Source organism: Pristis pectinata, chromosome 3 (genome assembly GCF_009764475.1).
Source record: "Pristis pectinata isolate sPriPec2 chromosome 3, sPriPec2.1.pri, whole genome shotgun sequence".
Classification (NCBI taxonomy): domain Eukaryota; kingdom Metazoa; phylum Chordata; class Chondrichthyes; order Rhinopristiformes; family Pristidae; genus Pristis; species Pristis pectinata.
In genome coordinates, this window is record NC_067407.1 from 61,006,576 (window position 1) to 61,032,666 (window position 26,091).

Below are 26,091 nucleotides of genomic sequence, written 5' to 3' on the forward strand. Positions count from 1 at the left end.
CTTGGGCTGACCAGTGGTACATGACATAATGCATTTCCAGTGGGAGAATGCTCGACCACCTTCCCTCCACTTTCAAACACTGCATTATTACGAAACAGTTTAAGGCTGCTCATTGGTCAGAAGCTTTATTTAACCAGCTGTGTCAATGGTGAATGTTGGGTGCTCTGTGAAGAGTGGCTTAGCTCTTGACACTTCATGGAGTCATAGAGTTGTACAGCATGGAAGCAGGCTCTTTGGCCCACCGCATCTATGCTGACCATCATGCCTATCTATACTAATCCCAGTTGCCTGCTTAAATGCTTTGTCCCTCCATGCCTTGCTCATTCAAGTCCTGTCCAGATGCCTCTTAAATGCTGTTACTGTTCCTGCCTCCACCACCTCCTCTCAAAGCTCATTCCAGATACCAACTACTCTTTGTGTAAAAAAGTTACCCCTCAGATCCCCTTTAAACCTCCTCCCTCTCACCTTAAACCTACGCCCTCTAGTTTTAGAAACCCCGACCATGGGAAACAGACACTGGCTAGCAACCCTATCCATGACTCTCATAAATTTATAAACCTCCATCATGTCGTCTCTCACCCTCCTTCACTTCAGGATAAACAGACCTAGTCAATCCAATCTCTCCTGATAACTCAAGACCTCCTATCCAGGCAACATCTTTGTAATTATTTTCTGTACCCTCTCTAGCTTTATCACATCCTTCCTAAAGGAAAACTGCACATAATACTCCAAGTGTGGCCGAACCAATGTTTTGTACAACTGTAACATGATGTCCCAACTTTTATACTCAGTGCCTTGGCTGATGAAGGCAAGCGTGCCACATGCCTCACCACCCTGTCTACCTATATTACCACCATCAAGGAACTATATACTTGCATGTCAAGATCTCTCTGTTCAACAACGCTCCCCAGGGCTCAGCCATTTACTGCACATGTCCTGCCTTGGTTTAACTCCCCAAAATGAATCGCTTCACACTTGTCTAAGTTAAATTTCATCTGCTATTCTCTTGCCCACTTCCCCATTTGATCACTATCCTGCTGTAACCACAGCCAACCTTCTTCACTGTCCAATTTTGGTGTCATATGCAAACTTACTAATCATTACCACCTTCATTCTCACCAAATCATTAATATTGATGACAAACAACAGTAGATCCAGCACTGATCACTGGAGCACACTGCTGATCAGAGGCCTCTAATCTGATAAACAGCTTTCCACCACCACCAAACTGATTTTGTGTTCAATTTTCTATTGCACCCTTTATCCCATGTGTTCACACCTTCTGGACCAGCCTACCATGCCAGACCTTGCCAAAGGCCTTGCTAAAGTCTGTGTAGACAACTTCTATTTCACTGCCCTCATCGAATCCTCTTGGCCACCTCTTCAAAAACTCAATCAAGTTCATGATACATGATTCTCTACACACAAAGTCATGCTGACTATCCCCAATCAGTCCTTGCCTTTCCAAGTGAAAATAAATCCAGACCCTTAGAATCCCCTTCAGTAATTTTCCCACCACTGATGTAAGGCTCAATGGCCTGTAGTTCCCTGGCTTGCCTTGCTGCCCTTCTTAAATAAAGGCACCATACTAGCTGTCCTCCAATCTCACAGTACCTTACTTGTAGCCAATGAAATTACAAAAATCCCTGCCAAGGCCCCAGCATTCTCCTCTCGTGGTTCCCGTAAATTTCTAGGTTACGTCTGGTTAGACCCCAGGGACTTATCCACCTTTATGCCTTTCTAGACTTCCAAAAACCTTCTCCTTCGTAATGTTGATTTCACTGGATATCACTGTTCCCTCCCATGAACTCACTCGCTTCCAAATCCTTCTCCCTGGTCAATATGGATGAGAAGTATTCATTTAAGACCTTGCCCATTTCCTGTGCTTCCACACATAGATTACCACACTGATCCTTAACGAGACCTACTCTCTCCAAGCTACCCTTTTGCTCCTAATATTCTTACAGATTCTTTTAGGATTCTCCTTCAGCCTGTCTGCCAAGGATATCTCATGGCCCCTTTTTGCTCTCCTGATTTCCTCTTGTGCACTCCTACATCCCTTATTCTCCTTCAGGGACTCATTTGATCCCAGCTGCTGATACCTGACATATGCCGCCTTTTTCCTGACTAAACCTTAATATCCCTCTTAAAGCAAGGTTTCCTAATCTTGCCAGCCTTGCTCTTCAGTCTAACAGGAATATGCTGGCACTGAACTCTTCCTATCTCACTTTTTAAAAGCCTCCCACTTGCCGAACATCTCTTTGGATGCAAACAGCCTCTTCCTATCAAGTTTACAAGTTTCTGTCTAATGCCATTGAAATTAGTCTTGCCCCAATTTAGGACTTTAACTTGAGGACCAGTCCTATCTTTTCCCCATACCCATCTTGGAAAAATAGAATTATGGTCACTAGTCCCAGACTGCATCCCCACTGACACATCAACTACTTGCTCAGCCGCATTGCCTAAAAGAAGGTGAAGTGTAGCCCCTTTTGTTTTAGTTGGGCCATCTACATATTGTTTCAGGAACCTTTCCTGGAAACACTTAAAAAATTCTGCCCCATATAATCCTTTGGCACTAAGGTAGTCCCAGTCAGTATTACAGAAGTTAAAGTCACCCACTTTTACAACCCTATTCTTCTTACACCTGGGATTTCCCTACATATTTACACATCTAGTTCCCGCCTATTGTATAATCCCATCAAAGTGATCAGTTCTTTCTTATTTCTAGGTTCTATCCATATGACATCACTGGGCATTCCGCCTGTGATATCTGCCGGGATGTCCTCCCTAATCAATATTGCAACTCTCCCTCTTCTCTTACTTCCACCTCTGTCACGCCATGAGTATTGATACCCCAGAGGGTTGAGCTGCCAGCTCTGCTCATCCCTCAACCATGTTTCTGTTATAGCTATAACATCACAATGCCATGTGACGATCCATGCTCTGAGTTCACCTGCCTTGCTGTGAGGCTTCTTGAATCAAAGTAAATTCAATTTAGCCTATCAGACCTCCCATGCTCCTGCCCCTGTCCTGCCCCTGCCTATCCTACTACTGGACTTGCTTGCTCTGACTTCTACATTTGCTTCAACTGTCTCATCTGTTGGATGAGTACTTTGTGTTCCATCCCCCATCCAGACTAGCTTAAACCCTCCTGAGTAGCATTAGCAAATCTGCCTGCAAGGATAATGGTCCACCTCCAGTTTAGGTACAGTTTAGATCTGATAGATGTTTGTAAGATTATGAGAGGCATAGATAGACAGCTGGTATCTTTTTCACAGGGTTGAAATGTCTAATACTAGAGAGCACGCATTTAAGGTGAGGGGGTTAAGTTCAGAGGAGATGTGCGGGACAAGTTTTTTACACAGAGAGTGGTGGAATACGTTGCCAGGGGTGGTAGTGGAGGCAAATATGATAGAGGGGCTTAGTAGGCTTTTAGATAGGTACATGAATGTGCAGAGAATGGAGGGATATGGACATTGAGTAGGCAGAAGGAACTAGTTTAGTTGGGCATTTGATTACTAATTTAGTTAGTTCAGCACAACATCATGGGCCAAAGGGCCTGTTCCTGTGCTGTACTGTTCTATGTTCCATTCTGAATTTAGTCCTAATTATTCCTGTAAAATCAGCACAGATTGAAACTTAATGAGCATTTTTGGACTGCACTCTTGATAAAGTTCACTTGGAAAAGTTATAATCCAACAAACAATGGCCTGTACTCATAGCTGCAATGTTATTTAATGTGGACACTTAAGAATAAACACAAGGTCTTCAATGCCACACTTCTCTATGAAAGATGATACATTTTTGGACATATAAGGGAATCAAGGGGTATGGGCTTGTTACAGGAAAGGCCACTGAGCCAATAGTTCAACCATTATCTTATTGGGTGATGATGCATTCTAATGTAGTAGAATCATACAGCACCAAAAGAGGCCCTTTGGCCCATCTTGACCATGCATTGTCAAATACCCATCTATGCTCATCACATTTATCAGCACTTGGTCCGTAGCTTTTTATGCCTTGGTGATTAAAGTGCTTGTCCAAATATTTTTTTTTAAGTGTTGTGAGAGACTCTGCCTCTACCACTTTCTCAGGCAGTGCAACCATCACACTGGGTGAAAAAAAAATCTCTTCAGATCCCCTCTTACTTGTCACCCTAAACCTATGCCCTCTGGTGTTAGATATCCCTTTTATGTGAAAAAGTTTCTCACAAATCCACCCTATCTATCTATGCCCTTCATAATTCTGTATACCTTTATCAGATCCTCCTTAGCCTCTTCCATGCTGAGTAAACAAACACAGTCCATTCAGTGTTTCCATCCTGGGGAATCTCCTCTGCACCTTCTCTAGTCCAATCACATCCTTCCAGGCTTATACAAGGGTGAATATGGGTCCCAGTAACAGAATCCGGTCCTGGGCTGAGAATTAATAACACTGGTGACCTGCTTTAGGGGCAACTTGGAATGATACTGAGGTCAGAGAGGTGGTATTATTTGCACAACTTAATTCCTTCCCCCTTCATGCCCTCGACTGGGGTAACTGACCATCCCTGTTGAAAGGCAGATGGGACAAGCAGGCAGCAATGAAGCAATTGGATGCACTGGCCTCATGCAACGAAGGTCCTGAAAGCTCTGGCATCTCATCAGTGAGTGCAGCCCTCTCAAGATCTCCAGGCCCACAGTGTGGAAATTGAGAATTGAAATGGGTTTGAGAAATGAATGAATGATGTTGAGCAGGTCAGGATCTGAAAGGGAAGAACCTAGTCAATATTTGAATTGGGAACCCTCACCAGGTTTTGAATGGAGGGTTGCACTGAAACTTTCCAATATACACTTGTCACCCTCTCTTGTACATCTCTGGAATTCTCCAGAGGACTGTGGAGGCTAAATCATTGGAGATCTTTGAAAAGGAAGTAGATAATTTTTTTTGAAAGATCAGGGAATTGAGAGCTATGGGGAACTGATATAGAAGAGGAGTTAAGGCCTGGGGCAGTTCAGCTATGATCATATTGAATGGCAGGGCAGACTTAAGGAGCCAAGTGGCCTACTCCTGTTACTATTTTCTTGTGTTCTCATGTTATGGTTGCATTTGTGAATTTCACTTTATTGGTCAATGATGACAGTTCTGTGCAAATAACCTTAGTGTGACTTAATGAAGGTCACACTGAGCAGTCTCTGGTCAGCATTATAAAGCATGGCCACTGTCTATTTCCTTGCCTCTTTGACCTTGACCTTACCCTTAATTTATCTCTGTTTTGTCCTGCTCTTCTCTGTCAGTGAGATCTCGTTCTTGTTGGTTCTCTCTACATTTAAGCACTTCAGGAAAAAAATGTGCGAAACCCATTGATCTAGTCTGAAGCAAAGAGGGACAAAGAGAAAAAGGAATAATTGTATTGGATGCTTTCCCCGACGAAAAAAATAAATTACTCTTAGCACTTCAATTGGATTTAACTCTAAACCGGGAGCCTTAAACCAGGAGATCCTGTAATAGCACTGGTATTGGGAAGTTGAAAGAGTAGACCCCAGTGAAGGACCTTCATGGTTCTTAATATGCAAAGAATAGAGGGATATGGACCATGTGCAGGCAGAAGGGGTTAGTGTAATTGGGCATCCTTAATTTAATTAGTTTGGCACACCATCGTGGGCTGAAGAACCTGTTCCTGTGCTGTACCTATAATACTAAATGAGATACTAAATGATAAAAATGATAAAAAAATACTAAATGTAATACTAAATGAGAGAAGTTTACATCCAATTCTACCATCATGGTTGGCTTTAAAAGGCAGTTTCTCTCCAGCAAAATGTATTTATTAACATGCAGGTATCTTCATAAGTTCAGCAAGAAAGTACACTGACCATAAATAATGCAGAGTAACACCAAACATAGGGCTTGGCATTTCTCTTCCACCGACATGATTAAATAGCAGCATTTTAATTATACTCATTCGGACTTATTTAATTGCATTACAGACAAATCAAGATATGGCCTCTATCTCCAAATGACAATTAATAAGTAAAATCCATTAAGTTAGTGATTAATCGCGTGTATAACCCACTGTTTCTGGCATTTTTGCTTATAAGCTCATAGGATGCACAGTGGGAAGTGTGAGAGGAAGGTACCATTTCAATTCTCTGTACCAGCCTTAAGGACTTTTACAAATCTTTCAATAACAAAGCTGACAGAAATGCAGACTGTGGCAAAGCACATCATTCTCCCATTCAGCACAGAATCAGTGTACCAGTGGAGGCAATCACCTGGGAACTCAGGTGCACAAGTGTGTACCATGAGTTTTTTTTAATTCATTCAAGGGATGTGGACTTCGCAGGCTGAGCCAAAACTTAATTGCCCTTGAGAAGGTGGTGGTGAACTGCTTTCTTAAACGGCTGCAGTCCTTGAGGTGTGGATATACACACAATGCTGTTAGGGAGGGAGTTCCAGAATTTTGACCCAGTGACAGTAAAGTAATGTCAATATATTTCCAAGTCAGGATGTTGTGTGGCTTTGGAGGGCAACTCCCAGGTGATGGTTTTCCCATGCTTTTGCTGTCCTTGCTAAAGCTGGTAGAGGTTGTGGGTTTGGAAGGTGCTGTCTAGGAAGTCTTGTGATTGAATTTCAGTGCTTTTGTATATAAATCACCAGAATCAAGGTTATCCCTTGTAAATAACCACTGTTGCAAAACTAAGATGTTTGGCTCATTGGATGCACAAATAACCACCATCATTTACCATACAGAGCTCATTTGGATTGTTAGCAGTTAAAAGAGTATCACACTTTGCTGCTTCAGAAACCTTTTGAAAGACTCGCGGGGAATGATGATTTGATGGTGCTCAGTGCACATTTAAAAGGACATTGAGGTGGACACTGACTACACGGTTGAAACAGTTCTAGAGAGGTGCACTATTTTTGCTCCAGTTGATGCCTGGGTTGCATCTGTGGAGGGGCCACCATGTGTGCTGCCCAAGCCAGGACTACAGAACTGGGACCAGAGGCAAGGCAGACATGCCCAGAGCACCTGAGAGTGTGGAGGAAGGAAGAGCTCTTGTCCATGGACCTGTCCCCCAGCAATGTCAGGGATCCACGCTCCTGGCTCTCACACTCTGGAGCAATGAATCCAGTAGCTACGATGATACAAGGCACTGGTACTGGGGATCTGTGACCTTCTGCATGCAGAGCTCCAGCCACACGCCTGTGTTTGGGCTGCTTAGCCTTGAGAAGCTAAGATCTCTGATGCCTCCCTAACCTCTGGATCAGTCCACCCTTGCAACTGATCTGCCATGCACCACTATATTAGGAGGCCAGTGATATCCTCTACTCATGGAAAAGGGACTTCATCTCCTTTTTCCTAACCATACCTCATCTTACCGAGCAACTGAAGGTTGTTCACCCAAAGGTTTGGCCACTGAATGTCTGTACTTGTGTTTGGCTTCCCTTGACCACCTGGAGCTCACATGAATCACCCACTGAATGCAGAACCTGTGTCTGACCCTGTCAACAAAGCCTCTTGACTCTAACAATGTTTCAGCCACCAGGCCATGTGGAGAGCTGGATCTTGGGGAACAAGGACTATCCCCTCCTTTCATGGTTTCTGTCCATTTTTTGAAGGTGAATCCCAAGGAGTTTACATATACTGCATATACTAGACACAAATACACACAAAAAATAGGAGCAGGAGTAGGATTCTCAAGCCTGCCTTGCCATTCAGTACAATCATGGCTGATCTGCCCGAGGCCTCAACTCCTCTTCTATACCAATTCCCCATTGACCTCATTTCCCAATCTTTCAAAAATGTAACTATCTCCTGTTGAAATACCTCCAGTGAGCAAACCTCCAAAACTTTCCAGGGTAGAGAATTTCAGAGATTCCCCAAGCTCTGTGAGAAGAAATTGATACACGACTCTAAATGACAGTTTTAAATGACTCCCCTTTTCTTGAAGCACTGACTCCTTGTTCCAGGCTCTCCCACTCGTGGAAACATCTGAACATCTCCCTCGTCAAGCCCACTTACGATCTTGTATGTTTCAATAAGATCAGCCCTCACTCCTCTAAACTTCAAAGAAACAGATGGAAGGGATGTCTACTCTGTGTCTGGTCTCAAATGTGTATTAAATAAATGTGTGTACACCACTTTTTTGAAGCTCACATTATCACCCACCTGTACATTTTGTTCAGGTAGTTAGATTGCAAAGAATTTATGATAAGATTTTGTTGAGTGTAAATTTCTAAGCATTAGAGTCAAAGGAAGCTTTTTAACTGGATATTGGTACCATAAGAGTGACAATAACAATGGTGGTTAAGTCATTGGAAAAGCTGTCCAGAATTTTGGACTGTTGATTAGATACTTTGAGACAGGTCCATTGGCCCAACTAGTCAATTGCCGGAGCAAGGTGCCCACCTAAGCTAATCCCATTTGCCCGCATTCAGCCGATATCCCTATATACCTTTCCTATCCATGCACTTATCCAGATGTCTTTTAAATGTTGTATTGGTACATGCCTCAGCTGCTTCCTCTGGCAGCTTGTTCCATATATGCACCATCCTTTGCATGTGGTCTAATTGTATCCAAGCTAATTGTGTTCTTTCTTGTAAAAATTGTAAATAATTTATGTTTAATTTATGTTTTACTTGTGAATGCTGCTTATTTGATGCTATGTGCCTCTATTACTGCTGCAAGTAAGTTTTTCATTGCACCTGTGCATACATGTACTTGTGCATATGACAATAAACTCAATTTGACTTGATGAAGAAGTTGCCCCTCAGGTCTCTTTTAAATCTTTCCCCTCTTACCTTAAATGTATGCCCTCTAGTTTTTGGTTCCCTTTCCCTGGGAAAAAGACTGTGTGCATTCACTCTATCTATGCCCTCATGATTTTATACACCTCTATGAGGTCACCCCTCAATCTCCTACTTTCCAAGAAATAAAGTCCTAGCCTGCCCAACCTCTCCCCATATCTCAGGCCTCAAATCTTGGCAACATTCTCACAAGTCTTCTTTGCTGTCTTTCCAGCTTAATTGAGTTCAAATCCCAGCGTGGCAGCTGCTTCATCCCACTGAGTCCGCACCAACCATCCATTAACACTAATCCTACACTGATCCCATTTTATTCTCCCCACAATCACATCAGCTCCCTTCATAATCTACCACTAGCCTACACATGAGTGGTAATTTACAGTGTCCAATTAACCTACTGATCTGCACATCTTTGGGATGTGGGAGCAAGCCAGAGCACCCAGGGAAAACTCACAAGGTCACAGGGAGAGTGCGCAAACTCTACACAGAGAGCACCAGAGATCAGGATCAAACCTGGGTCATTGGCATTGTGAAGCAGCAGCTCTGCAGGTTATACCACCATGTGCATAAAGTAAATGTGGACTTAAAGCTCATTACTGTAATTGTAGCCTTGAGATTTCCAGATTATTGTAACAAACAAGGCAGATAAAGGTGAAACAGTATATGTAGTGTAATTGGATTTCCAGAAGGTATTTGAAAAGGTGTCACAGGAAAAAAACTACTGCACAAGATAGAAGGATATGGTATTGAGGGTAATATATTGGCAGAGATAACAGGGAATCTGGAAAAAAAGGTTATTTTCAGATCAACAATCAGCCACAAGATCAATGCTGGACCCTCAATGAATTTAGTCTACGTCAATAACTCAGTGAAGGGATGAAGTGTACTGTAGTCAAATATGTTGATGGATCAAAGGTGAATTAGTAAGTTTTGAGGAGGACGTAAAGAGCTATATAGTTAAGTTTAGTGAGTAGGCAGGAAGTTGGAAGATGGAATATAATGTTACAAAATTTATTCACTCTGGAAGAAAGAATGAAGTTTTGGGTGAATGTTGGATGGTGACCCAAGGTCCATTTCCGTTTCAACGTTTCTACAGCCTTACAGGATATCCTCTGTTCTTGGTCATCTCACACATGAAGAAAGGCTCCCCGAGCTGAGGAACTGTGCCAGAACATTTAGAACAATGTAGATTGGATTGAGAACAAAAGTACATTAGAGAAGAAGGCCATACTCGGAATTTAAATATGTAAAAATAAGAGAATCACGTGCTTCTGTATTGCAGGGACCAGAACACCATAGATCCAACACTGGTAAGCCGCATGCATCTTGTAGAATAGGATCATTGCATGGTTGAGTCGGGTTTATATTCTGGAATGGAACATTTTCTGCAGAAACACACCCCTCATTTCTACAGCAAATCATCTCCCCAAATGGCAATGATTACATTTTAATTTCTATGCAATATCCTAAGGTCATGAAATTAGTGTAGCTTCTGACCTTGACCATGTCAGTGCAAATACACATGCAAAATGCTTCAGTGTGACTTAAATCAGATGATCCGTACAATACTCAGATAACAGCAATAATGCCGAGCAGCTGGAGAAAGTAAAATTGGGTGGGATGGTAGTGAGACAATTTCTACATGCATGGGCTTCCTTGCTTCACACTGGGGGCCTGAGGCTTCCAGCCCTGCATGGGGGCCCATCAGAAGGTGAATCAAATGATACTAATTAGCATGGTTTGCTTTAAAAGCTCAAAAGGCTGAATCTCCTGGGATACAAAAGCACTTCAAACATATTTCCAGACTAGTTTTTCCTTCCTGCTCATGTATGATGTATAGTGGACCCTTTACATGGAGGGGATTGCTCTTTGAACAAGAATTTTTGTTTGCCTTGCTTCAGCATTGCTGGCAGAGCAGAGGGAAGAACTGCTGGGAGGTACTGTAAGCTTCATTTTAAACAAAGTCACATCAGCCTCTGCACTACTTTGAATTTTTCTGCTTATTTAATCACAGCTAAAGATTCTTCACACTGTTTTATATCCCTGGTGCCCCACAATCTATACTCGACAATCAAAGTTTATAGATTATTTACAATGATAAAGTATGTGAAATAAAATTAAGAAACACAAGGTAAATTTTGTACAGATTTCAAGCTTTGCATCTAATCATTTGCCTGAAAAGGGAAGTTACATGAAAACAGATTACTGCACTAAATTTCATACCCCTTTCCTTGTGATATGGAGAAACCTTCACATACCATGACACAAATCCCATTGAACTCCAAGACAGTGTCTTGGGACTCAAGGTAATTGGTGTTTGAGAGTTGTATACCTTTGTGATTTCCAAAATAAGTTTTTTAATAACTTCAGAAACTTCCTACTACTTCATCACTGCTTCTCTTGGACCCACTTCAGTCATGTCAGTGACACACCCAGCCTCGTCCTTTGGTCTCCTGCTGACCATTTTTGACTTGTGCTTTCAGCTTTTCTGGGGATAGATTCAGCATGATGCAGTGTCGCTCATTCCATGACTAGTAACCATGCACTAACCAACAGTGTCACAAACCTTGCACTTCCAGAAAAGAGTTTAGCATTGGCTAATTACAAGGTTGACACCAGAGACTGCAGATGCTGGAATCTGAAGCAACAAACAATATGCTAGAGGAGCTGGGCAGGTCGAGCAGCATCCGTGGGAGGAAAGAAATTGTCACCATTTCAGGTCAAAATCCTGCATCAGGACTGAGAGTGGAGAGACGAGGCAGCCAGTATAAAGAGAAGAAGGGCAGTGGTGAGAAAGGATTCCAAGGCGATTGGTGGACTGAGGAAGGGTGTAAGATGACAGGCAGGTCGTGCCAAGTAGGGGAGGTGAGCGGGGATTGAGTTGGCAGGTGAATGATAGATTGAAGTAGACAAAGGTAGAGAAGAAAAAGGAAAAAAAAAACAGATGGAGTAATGTGGGAGGAAAAGAGTGTGAAGATAGGAGACGGCTGTTGGAGGGAGATAAGCAGGAACACAGAGCGCTACGCGTGCTGTATTCTGATAAGTAAAAGAGGTGAGAATGGGAATTATTAGGGGAGAAGTGAACTACAGTTGGAAGCAGATGGGAGATGGTGGTGGGGGGTGGTGGGGGGAACCTGTGTGTGAAGTGGATGGATGGAGTCAGAAGGGGGAAGGGGATGAAGGTGGGTGAAGGGGGCTAGGGGTTGGGTGGGAAAGGGTCAAAAATAGGAGGACCAGAGGATTAGAAGGAGGGGATTGGGGAGAGGAATGGGAGGGGGGAGAGGCGAAGAAAAGGAAAAGAAGGGGTTACCTAAAATTGGAAAACTCAATATTCATGCCGTGGGTTGCAGACTACCCAGGCAGAAAAAAAGGTGTCGCTCCTCCAGTTTGCATTGGGCTTCATCCTGGCAGTAGAGAAGGCCAAGGATGGACAGGTCAGTGTGGGAATGGGAAGGGGATTTGAAATGGTCTGCAACTGGGAGCTCGGGATGGCCATTGCGGACTGAGCTTAGGGGTTCTGCAAAATGGTCGCCAAGTCTGCACTTGGTCTTGCCAATGTAGAGGAGGTCACATCGGGAGCACCAAATGCAGTAGACAAGGTTGGAGGAGATGCACGTGAACCTTTGCCTCACCCAGAATCCACTCCCCTTTGAGATCTTTGGCCTTGCATATCCTGCTTAATCTTCTAAAATCTTCAGGAGAAACTTCAAATGTCCTTCTTCACAATTCTCTGATAATAACCCACCATGGTACATAGCATTTCCATCTGCTCAGCCATATGCTCTGTATTTTCTTTTAATACTTTATAATTTAGATGACATTTTCTGTCTTTCTGTTAATCTAATAAAACATTTTGACTCTCAACATACACCTTATCAGGTAGTGAACAAATGGCTGTGCAAAGGGAAAGTTATAGAAATTGCCATTCATGTTACAATGATGTTAGCAAGCCTTTGACAATGCACCATTAGAAGGAAAGGCCTCCTGCCAATCCCTGAGCGCCATTATACTTTATAGGAATGGTTTCAGTCAGTAGTTAGTTTGAGACGTGGATGCATACTGTTGGCTGATTTATTTTATCAAATACTGGAGCAGTAATAAATCTTGCACAAAAAAGGTGATATCATAGGAATTTCCTTATATGGCAACATTTGAGGACATTGACTTTCTGGAAGCATCTAAAGAGATTTGGAGAAATGATAGGCAAAGATTATTAACGCATCCAGATCTTGCGTTTTTTTCCATTGATTTATAAGTAATGCTTGTTGAAAATTTTGTATTCTATAAAAGATAATTATTTAGCATTTAGCAAGATTGAGATACTGAATTGAGATAAATGCAGAAATATTTGCAATTAGCAGATACTGTTTGGCGGGGCAAAGTAATACTGATCTTCAAAACATTCAAACAAGTAAATCGTTTTCCAATTACTATCTCTCTCTGTTATGAAGGTTCTGGTGTGTCAACAGTCGGGACAACTTGATTCCTTGATAGTACACACATTGACTGAACAGTTCTTCTGTGGGCACTGGTTACATTGTGGATTGAGTGGTCCTCTACATCATTTGGTTATCAGTAGAAATTCCATGAATAATTTTGGTCTGAACAATTTTCTTTTCTGAAGACGTGTCATAGGATCCATGGCATGAAATACAGAGTCACTAAACAGTATATTTTGGATTTGGACAGAGGGTTGAATCCTTTCCCAAGTATAAAACAAGTGAATCAGAATCAGGTTTATTATCACTGATATATGTGGTGAAATTAGTTATTTTGAGGCAGTAGTACAGTGCAAAACATAAAAATTACTATAAGTTACAAAAATAAATAAATAGTGCAAAAGAGGAATAATGAGATAGTGTTCATGGGCTCATGGACTGTTCAGAAATCTGATGGCAGAAGGGAAGAAGCTGCTCCTGAAATGTTGAGTGTGGGTCATCAGGCTCCTATACCTTCTCCCCGATGGTAGTAATGTGAAGAGGGCATGTCCTGGATGGTGAAGGTCCTTAATGATGGATGCCACCTTCTTGAGGCACCTCCTCTTGAAGATATCCTTGATGGTGAGGAGGGTTGTGCCCATGATGGAACAGCCTCATTTGATCCTGCACATTGAAGCCTCCATACCAGGAGGTGATGCAACCAGCCAGAATGCTCTCCACTGTACATCATTGGAAATTTGCAAGAGTCTTTGGTGACATATCAAATCTCCTCAAACTCCTAATGACGTAGAGCTGCTAATGTGCCTTCTTCATGATTGCATCAATGTGTTGAGCCCACGATAGATTCTCTGAGATGTTGGCTCCCAGGAACTTGAAGCTGCTCACCCTTTCCACCGCTGACCCCTCAATGAAGACTGGTGTGTGTTCTCCCTACTTCCTTTTCCTGAAGTGCACAATCAATTCCTTGGTCTTGCTGATGTTGAGTGCAAGGTTGTTGTTGCGACACCATTCAACAAGCCAATCTATCTCACTCCTGTATGCCTCCTGAAGTTAATGTGTGCTGGTGGAAGTGACTACAAAACAGTGGATGCTTGGAGGCTGGTGGTAGGTTTCAGGCATTCATTGAAAATGAACATTCCAAGAAACATCCTATAACTGCTTAAAAATGGAATAATTGAAATCATTTATTAAAAGATTAGTTCTCACTAACTGGCTAAAGCTCCCAGGGACATAGATTTTTGTGAAGGCAAGAGAAGTTTCCTCTCAAATGCTTATGACTCGGGGAGCTTTGGTCCAGTTAGCGAGAACCAACTTTTATTTTACAAGGCAAACTACACCCCGATACTGACTGATCAAGCTACAGAGAATCTATAGAACTAGAGTCTTACCAGGAAAACTGAGTAGAAGCTGCAAATTGTGAATAATTTATGGCAGATCATATTATATGGTAATGTGGATGAGTGTTGCACTGAACCCTAACTGGAGAAGGTCTAGATGGACACCACCACCTGATGTGGAGTTGCAGATAGTCCAGTTGGATGTTCCACTGGAGATCAGATCCTGTCATCTACATTGCACTACATTTCAGATTACCAATAGGCTAACTGGAAAGTTAAAGACTTTTAAGCAAAATATCAGGATTGGGAATAGGTCTGTCTGATGAATTGTGCAGAAACTGTAGGAGGATGCTATTTACAGAGAAAGACACACCTCATTTCACAATAATGATCAGTAGAGAGGTTCCAGTGCATCACGGCATTAAATAGAGACATCTATCAGCTATTGATTTTTGGTCATGGGCCTTATGAATTATAAAACTCAGTGAATGAAATGGTCATACAAATGTTGTGTTCCTTTGTGCAGTTTCACAACCTTTTCTCAATAGGTAGGGATTTGGTAGTAGCACAGTGGTTAAGTTACTGAGCTCATAATCCAGAGACCTGAGTTCAAATCCCATACAGGAGTTGTGGAATTTAACTTCACTTAATCACCTGAAATTTAGAACAGCTATGCTCAGATGGCACAGTTTTGTTGCAAGTAGTGCAGCTCTTTTATAGCTCCTGCAACCTGTGTTCAATCTTGTCTGTGTGGAGTTTGCACATTTTCACTGTGACCAGCTGGGGTCCCCTGATTTTCCCCAGGTGCTCCAGTTTGCTCCTACATCCGAAAGTTGTGTGGGTTGGTAGCTTAATTAGCTACTGTAAATTACCCCTCATATAGCGGGTGGTAGGAAAACTGGGGGGAATTAATGTCCATGTGAGAGTAAACAAGTTACATAGTAATAAGTGGAGGACATATAATTGATGGAATTGCTCTGAGGAACAGCATAGACTCCTTGGGGCCAAATGGCCTTTTATGTTCTGAGGAAATCTAAGAAATATTATGCAAGTATATTTCAACAATTTTATTTCGAAGCAATATATAGCAGATTTTTAATTTTAAGGTGCTCAGTGAAAATGGAAATAAATAAGGTTAGTTTTCTCAACAAAGTAATCTTCTAAAGGGAACTGAAAAGTTTTCTGTCTAAGTCTGCCTAAAGTGTAACAAAATAAGATATCCCTTCAATTAATTACTCACCAGGGGAGTAAAATTTCTATTCAAAACAATTTTATAGTGCAATTCTATTACAGTTATTTGCTATTGTTTCAAATATATCTTTATGCATTACTCTATTATGTGCCAACTCAGTCAGTAAACAATGTTTTTCTTAGTAATGCTATATAGGATTACAGATCAGGTCATGATGATTACAACCAGGTACCAGCCAAAACAAAAGTGTGGATAGTCTATTTTTCTTCTTTTTCAAAAACTGTACACCTGATGTAAGGCTTCATGTCAAGGGCAGCTCTTTGATTCCCAACCGAGTAATCATTTTTTATCCAAAAAAGTACTCACTGGATGTTGGAAATATGAAGGAAAACCAGCAGATGCTGGAAATACTCAGCAGGTCAAACAGCAAGAGGGAACAGGGTAATCAATTTTAAGTTGATGACCTTTCATCAGAACAATGCTGATGAAAGGGGATTGACTGGAAATAGTTAACTTTGTTTCTCTCTCTGTAGACACTACCTGGTCTGCTGGGTATCATTCTTCTTCCACTCTCTTTTATCAGTGATTACTGGTGGAGTACTCAGTCATGGGTCACTTCACAACTGAGCATGACTTCCCTCAGTCTTAACATGTGTGCTCAGGGATGATGGAGTGGGATGGGATGGGGCTGCTGGTCACATCGCTGGAAGGTTGAGGTATAGCTCGCTTCTTACTTCCTTCTGCTGGATCTGATGAGTTCATTAAACACAAACCAGAATAAACCTCTGTAGACATGGAAACTTTGATCTTTGTGTGCTTGGGAAACTTGCTATTTTTCAACAAGAACCTTTGACTTTTTGTGATCACGGATTTTCCCGCCTTATATTGCCATGCATATTTTTTCTATTTATATACAAATGACTGTCCTCCCACTTTTGTATAAGGCTGCATTTCTATGTACTGATATGGGGCCGGTTTATCAGTTTTGACACATGTATCTGACCCTTTTCTGGATCAAATACTTCTTGGAATCCACCCACTTTTGTAAACCTTTATTTGATCATAGATGGGTGAGCTCTGACGACTCAGAATACACTGATTTCTAATCACAATGAGAGATTGAGACAATTGGCAGATAATGATATCACTGTGTACATGCATTACTGTCGAACAAGTGACCACCATTACTTAACCGAACTTGTCCTTCTTGTAGTTCACAAATACTTTGCACATAGGCCCAGATAGCAGGTTGCCGGTCATCTCAGGTGACACCAGGTTCCCGACATTTCATGTTTCGTGACTTGCAGTTTACCACCCATTTAACTCGTCTCCTTTTACCTTGTGGTTTTCAAAGCAATAAGGTAATTATCCTTCATGTGCCAAATGTTCTGATCCAAGTATATTTGTGCTGACAGCTACATTTTAAATAGTCAACACCAAACTATTGATTCTCCTGCTGGTCTCTTATACTATTACTTTCAGTCAAATTTCCTATATTGCCTTGCGTTAGGTAATTTTCACAATTTGTTACATTCACAGCTTTTTGATGGTGCTAAGTACATAGTTAAGACTGTAATCTATAAGTGGTCTTATTTAATCAATATCCTAAACAAGCCTGATTAACACAGAATAAAGTGAAGGCTGGCATGTGGAGTTGATGTGTCCCATTAGCTAAGCTAAGGGTAGACCATTGGAATGTTGTACTGGATATCTTTGGATCATCCATAATGTCTTCATGTTGTCTTAATGAACCAAAGATGGATTATTGTCAGATTTAAGAAGGTGAAGGTGATTAGGAATTGGTTTATTATTATCACATGTACCGAGATGCAGTGAAAAATTTTGTTTTGCATGCCATCCATACAAATCAATTCAAAACATAAGTACATCGAGGTAGTACAAAGGGAAAAGCAATAACAAAATTCAGAATATAGTGTTACAGTTACAGAGAAAGTGCAGCGCAGGTAGACAATAAGGTGCAAGGGCCATGATGAGGTAGATTGTGAGGTCAAGAGTTTATCTTTATCGTAGAGGAGGTCCGTTCAAGGGCCTTACAACAGTGGGATAGAAGCTGTCCTGAACCTGGTGGTGCATGTTTTCAAGCTTTTGTTTCTTCTGCCTGCTGGAAGGGTGGGAGAAAGGGGAATGTCTAGGGTGGGAGAGATCTTTGGTTATGCTGGCTGCTTCCCGAGGCAGCAGTAAGTGTAGACAGAATCCATGTTAGATGTTATTGAACACATTAAGTTTGATAAATCCCCAGCACTGGATGAGATCTAACCCAGGATGCTATGGGAAGCAAGGGAAGAAATAGCTGGGGCCCTGAAGGAGATTTTTGCATCCTAGTTAGCCAAGATGAGGTACCAGAAGAATGGAAGATGGCTAATATTGGTCCAGTGAGCTTTACATCAGTGATAGGGAAATTATCAAAGAAAATAATAAAGGATTAGATTTATGTACCTCTAGAAAAGCACCAGATGATCAGGGATAGTCAGCATTACTTTACAGTTGGGAAATCCTGTCTCACTAATTTGATTGAGTCTTTTGAGGAAGTAACTAAGAAGATTGATGAAGGCAAGGCACTGGATAATGTCCATATATACCTTAGTAAGGCATTTAACAAGGCCCTGCATTGGTTTAGAAGGTTAAGGCACATGGAATCCAAGGTGAGCTGGCTAATTGGCTCCAAAATTGGCTTGGTGATAGGAGGCAGGAGATGGTGCTGGAAGTATGCTTTTCTGATTGAAAGTCTGTGACCAGTGTTGCACTGCAGAGATCAGTGCTGGCACCCTTATTGTGTGTGATATAAATTAATAAATTGGATAAGCATTTAGGAGGCATGATTAGTAAGTTTGCAGATGACACAAAAATTGGTGGTGTGATGGATAGCAAGGAAGGTTGTCTAAGGCTGCAGCAGGGTATAGATCAGATGGAAAGTTGGGTAGATCATTGCAAATGGAATTTAATCCTGATGAGTGCAAGGTGGTGCATCTTGGGAAGTCAAAAAGGGGTAGGACATGTACAATAAGTGGTAAAGTGCCAAAAGCGGTTCAAGTCCGTAGTTCCCTGAAAGTGGCAACACAGGTAGATAGGTGGAGAAGAGGGCATATGTCGGGCATAGCACATAAATTGGGATGTTATGTTGCAACTTTACAAAACACTGGTTAGACCACACTTAGAGTATTGTGTGCAATTCTGTTTGCCACACTATAGGAAGGATGTGGTTGTACTGGAGTGCAGAGGAGATTCACCAGGATGTTGCCTGGATTGGAGGACTTTAGATATGGGGAGAAAGGGCTTGTTTTTCCTGGAGTGAAGGAGGCCAAAAGTTGATCTGATAGAGATGTATAAAATTATAGGAGGCATATGCAGGAGCCAGAGTATCAGTTTTTGGAAAATGACCCTTGCCTTAAATTGCTCATTATGGTGGATCGGCACTTTTTCACATGCCTTTTAATCTTTCTTGGCAACTTTACCTATAAGCCATTGACAACAGATGATAAAATTACATCATTAGATTTTTGGATATAACTGAATCCCAACTGTATGCTTTTTATCAAAAATGTTATTTATATATGGTTTGCCCATTAATTGCACCATATGGATTAAATCTCAGTGTCTGAACTGGATTCTTACAATGAGTGTAGAGATAAGCTTTCATCTTTCATAACCAATGTCTATTACGCTAATGTGTCAGGTGAAATTTGACCAAGAAACTGGGTAAGTTCCCCAGCAAGTTTGTTATACTTATTAGGGACATATGACCTTTTATGTCCATCTATGAAAAGAGGAGTTACTTCAGTTTAGTGACTTAACTAAAACATGGAAACCCTGACATTGCAGCTCCTCCACAGAATTGTCATCTTGATCCATCAAGGACTGAAATAAGAACCTTCTTTACTCACAGGATGACAAATCTTTGTAATTCTCTACCCTGGAGAACTGTAGCTGCTCAGTCATTCTTGCATTCAAAACAGATTTATTTCTGGATATTAAGGGAATCTCGGGTCATGGAATTGTGCAGGGAAAATTAATCTTGTTGAATAGCAGAGGAGGCTCAAGGATCCAAAAGACCTGCTCCTACTTCTAATTCTTATGTTCTTATGTTGTATTTGTGATGTTGCTCCATGAGAGCAGGAACCCAAGTCAGTAGAATCGCACAGTTAACTATGGGTTTTGTGCTCCCTGCCCTATGCATTCTAATTAAGGATATGTGGATATGATCCAGTTATTAGAATATTTTTTGCCTTATTCTCATTGGTAATTTTAAGAATAAAGGATTAGGGTTTTTGAAGGCAGCTGATGGTGCAATGCCTACTGTAGGCTTTAAGACGAGTTGCTAAGGGGTTTTAACATGAAAGATTTTCCTCCTCTTTCTGTCAGCTGTACATTTCCATGGACAAAATGTGATGGGAAATGTACACTCTTCACTTGGTGACCTTATCAGAACAAGTAGTAAGTGAAGTATTCCCATGCTGAGTTCTGTGCTCCACGCAGCCTCTTTCCACCTCACTTAAACCTCATCCTTCCAGTCCTTACTGGGTAAAGATTTATCTCCTGAATTTCCTGTTGAATTTATTGGTGACTATTTTATATCTACAACCCTACTTCTGGTTTTATCTGCCTGCAGAAACATTTGTATTTCTACCCTTTAAAGCTTTTTCATAATCTCGTATGCAGTGTAAAGTTCCTTCTACTTTGCCCAGATCTTGTAATGTAAACTAGATCTGAAAACAGCAGTCCCTACATGTTACACCTCTGTTTTACCTTAAATCTATCTCCCTGGGATTGACAGGGAGATAGCCCTGACCACATGTAAGGTACTTACAGCTGACAGAGAACTGGTTATTCTACTTATTTGACCCCAGGAAAGTTTAGTTGCCAGATCCTACTATTCCTTCCCATGGATGGTATTAACCTCTGTTTGAAGTGAAACTACTACTATTTTGGTCTGTTTAAATATTCACTTCACTTGCAAATGTTGATCATCATACTGGAGGGATGATAAACACTGCTGTGCAAAGGTAGGAACAGTATTTCTTTTGACAAACCATAAGTGTCCTTTTAGTTCCGTGCCTGCATCAATTTATTACCACATGAAGTACATTGAAACATAAATGAATCTTTCTCTTTCTGATCATTGTACATTTATCTCTGTTGCAATGCTTAGGAAAGAAGCATAAAATAAATCAATCAAATTGGTTGCATATAATGTAATTTAATGTCAAAAATGTGGTGATGTGATGTATGGTCTGCGTTGCAGAATTACAGAGTTCTCGCTCTCTGAATACTGATCGATTTTCCAAAAATGTAAGCTAGGAATTGTAAACTTGTTTTTCATAGTGTGCTAAATGCAAAGAATATGGAAATGGCCAAAAGTCAAACCTGCACACTGTGCATTTTGAAATCAAACCATGCAGAGGTTTTGAACCCTGACTCCAAATGATTCCATTTTAATGAAGGATCATTGACCTGAAATGTTGAGCCCTTTTCTCTCCACAAATTACTACCTAACCTGCCAAGTGTCTGTTTTTATTTCAGATTTTCAGCAACTGTAGTTTTTTTTGGTTTCCAAATTTCTCATCTCAGTCTTGTGGAATGCAGTAGGGTCAATGGAGAAGGCAATTGTCAAAGCCTATCCTGCCCTAGAATAGCCCCTTTCAGAAAGGAAGATAATAAAATGCCAATCACTAATTTTTAGATATAGGAAGAATTGAGGTGACTGGTTAGATCTCAATTGTGAACCAATAAAGACTTATCTCCCAGACACTCCTTACGTAAATTATCTGCCAAGCTGAATGAGGGAGTAAAAACATGGCTGACAAAAAATAATGTGGAGAAATGTACGATCATCCACCTTGGTGCACATAGTGAAAAAGCAGAGTATTTGTTAACTGATGAGAAATTGAGGAGTGTTGATGTTTAAAGAAACCTGGCTGTGCTTGTACACAAGACACTGAAGACCAACATGCAAGTTCCACAAGCAGTTAGGAGGGAAACAGTATGTTAGCTTTTATTACAAGAAATTTTGATTACAGGAGTAAGGAAGTCTAATTGCAATTGTACTTGACCTTGGCAAGGATGTACTTGCCATTGAAGGAGTGCAGTGAAGATTAACTAGAGAGGTTTCAGGAATGGTGTAATTGCTGCATGAGCAGAGATTGAGTAGACTGGGACTGTAGGCTCTAGCTGATGAGGTGAGATCCGATCAAAACTTACAAAATTCTTAAAGGAGTTGACAGGGTAGATGCAGGGTGGATGTTTCTCCTGACTAAAGGGGACACCATTTGAGAATAAGGAATACGCGGTTTAAGACTGAGATGAAAAAAAAATTTCTTAACTCAGAGGATGATGAAACTTATGAATTCTCTGCCCTAGAAAGCTGTGGAAGCTGAATCATTATCTTCATTCAAAACAGAGATTAAGAGATTTCTGGGCATTCAGGGACTGAAGGGATATGGTGATAGTGCTGGAAAATAGCATAGAGGTAGAAGATCAGCCATGATCTTGATGAATGGCAGAGCAAGCTCGAGGGGCCAGATAGCCTACTCCTGCTCCTATTTCTTACGTTCTTTACTCCAATTCTATTTTTCATCTTTCTTCAGTAACTAACGTTATGTCATTGGCATTATTGTAAGATCCGGCAAACATCCAGCAAAGTGCTGTACCATGCCTAGGAGTGCTTAAGTTCTGCTATGTTTTCAAGTTTTCATGCCTTCACTGTTGCTTCTACTTTTTCTTTTAGTGTTTGCAATCTACTTGCATCTATTTCTCACCTGAGATAACTTCTACTTTGTTTACAAATGCAAACATTCTTTTTGTGCTTTTCATTATGTTTGTGAACTGTTATTTAAACATTTTCTTCTTAGGTACATGTGGCTATTTGTACTTCATCTTGATCGCATTGACCACGATCTATACTTTATGGTGTCTCAGCCTTTGTAGTTTGGAGGATCTTCAGTGATGATTTCACACCATAAGATTTTTTTGTGTTCAATTGGTAATTCATTACATGATTGAATTTGCTCATCAATTAAATCATAAAATTGTCACACAGTACATGCTAAGAGGATGATCAAAGTTGCAGTCCCAAAACAAGTCTTACGTCTGTTTCCTAGTTTCAAATATATAGCTTTCCACAATTTCATACACTTCAGGATTGAAGGATGTAATTTGCTAAACAAAACATTCCTTTTGCACTTCATGGTGCCAAATAAAAATTCCACAATGTATTGTGTGTTGCAAAACCCACATCAGTTTAAAAACATGGCTTTCTTGTGGTTAGCATAATTCTGTGCTGGCACATTCTTGCCATCAATCTCCATTCTGTTTGTTGCTCTAAAATAAATTCTGTATGTTTTATGGATGATCTAAAAGCCTCATGTGGAATCGTATCCAAAAATCCTTTCAGTTTAACCCACTTAAGTCTGAGTAGCCCTCTTGTCCTGCTTCTGTTCTTAGTGTGCCACAGTTCTGCTTGAGGACAACTACACACAATATTATTTCTCTGTCCTTCTATCTGATTATCGGGGTTTCACCAATGGACTTGGACTAATCTGAGCTCAAAGTAAGATTTTAAAACATGTAGTAAAACACAAAAAGCTGAAGGAACTCAGGCACCAGGCAGCATCTATGGAGGGAAATGGACAGTTGGCATTTTGAGTCAAGACTCTTCATCTGGACTGAGCCACTGAGTTTATCCACCTTTTCGTGTGTTGCTCCAGATTCCAGCATCTGTAGTCTCTTGTGTCTCCTAAAAACAAGTAGCTACTAAAAACAAGCTCCATGAACTAACCTTACATTCAACAAATTTGGAGTCTTAATTTTATTTTGTTGTCCTATCAATGCCTTTTATTGCTGTTGTTCTTCTATCCTTGTTGACAGTTTGTCAGGTGCATGTGCAATGCTCCTTTGCTTCTGACCTGGACAATTCAAAGAAAATGGAGAAACACAAAGAGACACAGAGGGCATATGCAACTGGTTTGTTTAACTCTCACCATAAAGAACAAAAAACATAACATGGTTTCTGTCCTCATACCATATTTGGATGAACATAGTGTGTGGCAGGAGACACTGGACAACCCTCAATATTATTCTTCTACTTCATACACAGATCGGAAGAACTGACCCCAACTGAGACATACCTATCAGTGTTCTGAATTGCATTTCAGAGTCAGAATCAGAATCGAATTTATTATTACTAACATATGACATGAAATTGTTGTTTTGTAGCAGCAGTACAGTACATAAAAATCTATAAATTACAAATATAAATAAATAGTGCAAAAAAGAAATAATGGGGTAGTATTCATGGGTTCATGGATCGTTCAGACATCTGATGGTGGAGGGGAAGAAGCTATTCCTGAATCGTTGAGTTTGGGTCTTCAGGTTCCTGTACCTCCTCCCTGATGGTAGTAACAAGAAGAGGGCAGGTCCCGGATGGTGAAGGTCCTGAGTGTTAGATGCCTCCACCTTGAGGTACCGCCTCTTGAAGATGTCCTCCATGGTGGGGAGGGTTGTGCCTGTGATGGAGCTGGCTGGGTCTGTAACCCTCTGTAGCCTCTTGTGATCCTGTGCATTGGAGGCTCCATACCAAGTTGTGATGCAACCAGTCAGAATGCTCTCCACCATATATCTGTAGAAATTTGTAAGAGTTTTTGGTGACATACCAAATCTCCTCAAACTCCTAATGAAGTAGAGCCGCTGGCGTGCCTTCATGATTGCATCGATGTGTTAGGCCCAGGGTAGATCATCCGAGATGTTGACACCCAGGAACTTGAAGCTGCTCACCCTTTCCACTGCTGAGCCCTCAATGAGGACCATTGTGTGTTCTCCCAAGTTCCCCTTCCTGAAGTACACAATCAATTTCTTGGTCTTGCTGACATTGACTGCGAGATTGTTGTTGCGACACCATTCAACCAGCTGACCTATCTCACTCCTGTAAGCCTCCTCATTGCCATCTGAGATTCTGCCAATAGTGGTGTCATCAGTGAATTTATAGATGGTGTTTGTATTTAGGTAGAGTTTGGAAGGTTCTGTTCCATCTCATGCAAACTCTATTACAAACTCAGCCATCAGATGCCAGGTGAAATTTCTTTTTCAACTGCTTGATAAATGGGTTTCACACACCTTTTCTTCCTGGTTGATCAGTTGATTGAGGTCAGACCAGGAAAAGGTTTAGAAACAATTAATCTGTTCCACTATTTTACTAAATGGTAAAATAACAACCATTTTACCTGTTTACCACTGGTTGACCTCATTAACCCTGGACTGCCATTTTAGCAACTGATCTGCAAAACTGCTCATTTGGTAATGCCTGATGGGGGATGCACAAAGATACTGCCTGTTCTGTTTCATGACCCTTACAAAGTCTTAGTTTTAAAATCATTACAATGTTAATGGGCTATTAATGGAGCAGCAGGATGCATAGACTTTCTCTCTCATACATCTCCCTGTGGGCTCTCAACATTTCATTGTCTTGTGCTGGCAGCTACAGATTTGCCTGTAAACTGCACATATGCTGAGGAAGCACACAACAAACACCACAGTCCCTGTTAGTTCAGTGTGTTGGTAATGTGCACTTTTAATGGTACCAGAGCCCTGCTGATTCTGTTGGTACAATGCATTGGAGCAGTGCAGAACCTTTTAAGTATGATGATCCTCATTTCAAACAGCATGTATGTGACGGCAGCAGCTCAGATCATCATCTCTAGCATCACTGTCTCCTTTACATTTCAGACACTTCAATGCAAAATACTGCGACAAAGCCCAGCTGTGTAGTTTCTAAGAGATATACAGTACCAAATGTGTCCTGCCCACCTGGATTTAAATTTCAAGTGGGCTGGGTATAAATTTTATTGCAGCCAGATATACTAATCCAACTCTGTCGGGGATATAGATTTACTACCACAGAGTTTAAATAGGAACTGAAGTGGGCTCCTCTGTTCTAGGAGCTATTCAACCATGCAGCTTGAATCATTGAACTTCAAGAATGTCTTCAAGAGTACACTTTTGCTGGATGCACTTCCAATCTATCCTTCCCTTTCCCCATCTCCTAGATAGTCACATCCACTACCAGCTTGATTTATCTCACCAGTTTGATTATTATGACATCAAACTCTTGATCTATAAAGGTCTTTCCATGTAAAACATGGGAAGTTCTACATTTAAATGGGGTAAATTTATGGACTCACTTCAGGAAAAGAAGATTGTTACAAAGAGCTCGAGAAAGAAAGCTCTTTCCTCATCCCTGAACTGACTAACACATAGTTCTCATTTAAGTTAAGGGTGACTCTTAAGTTATTAGGCACACTCTGGTTTCAGAGGTGCTCAGGAGTAC

The 26,091-nt window shown here is 41.1% G+C and overlaps 1 protein-coding gene across 4 annotated transcripts in view; it reads left to right on the forward strand.

The window, feature by feature from the left end:
• Positions 1-26,091, forward strand: part of astn1 (astrotactin 1) — a 1,815,355-nt gene that overhangs the window by 1,486,422 nt on the left and 302,842 nt on the right. The window lies entirely within an intron of this gene.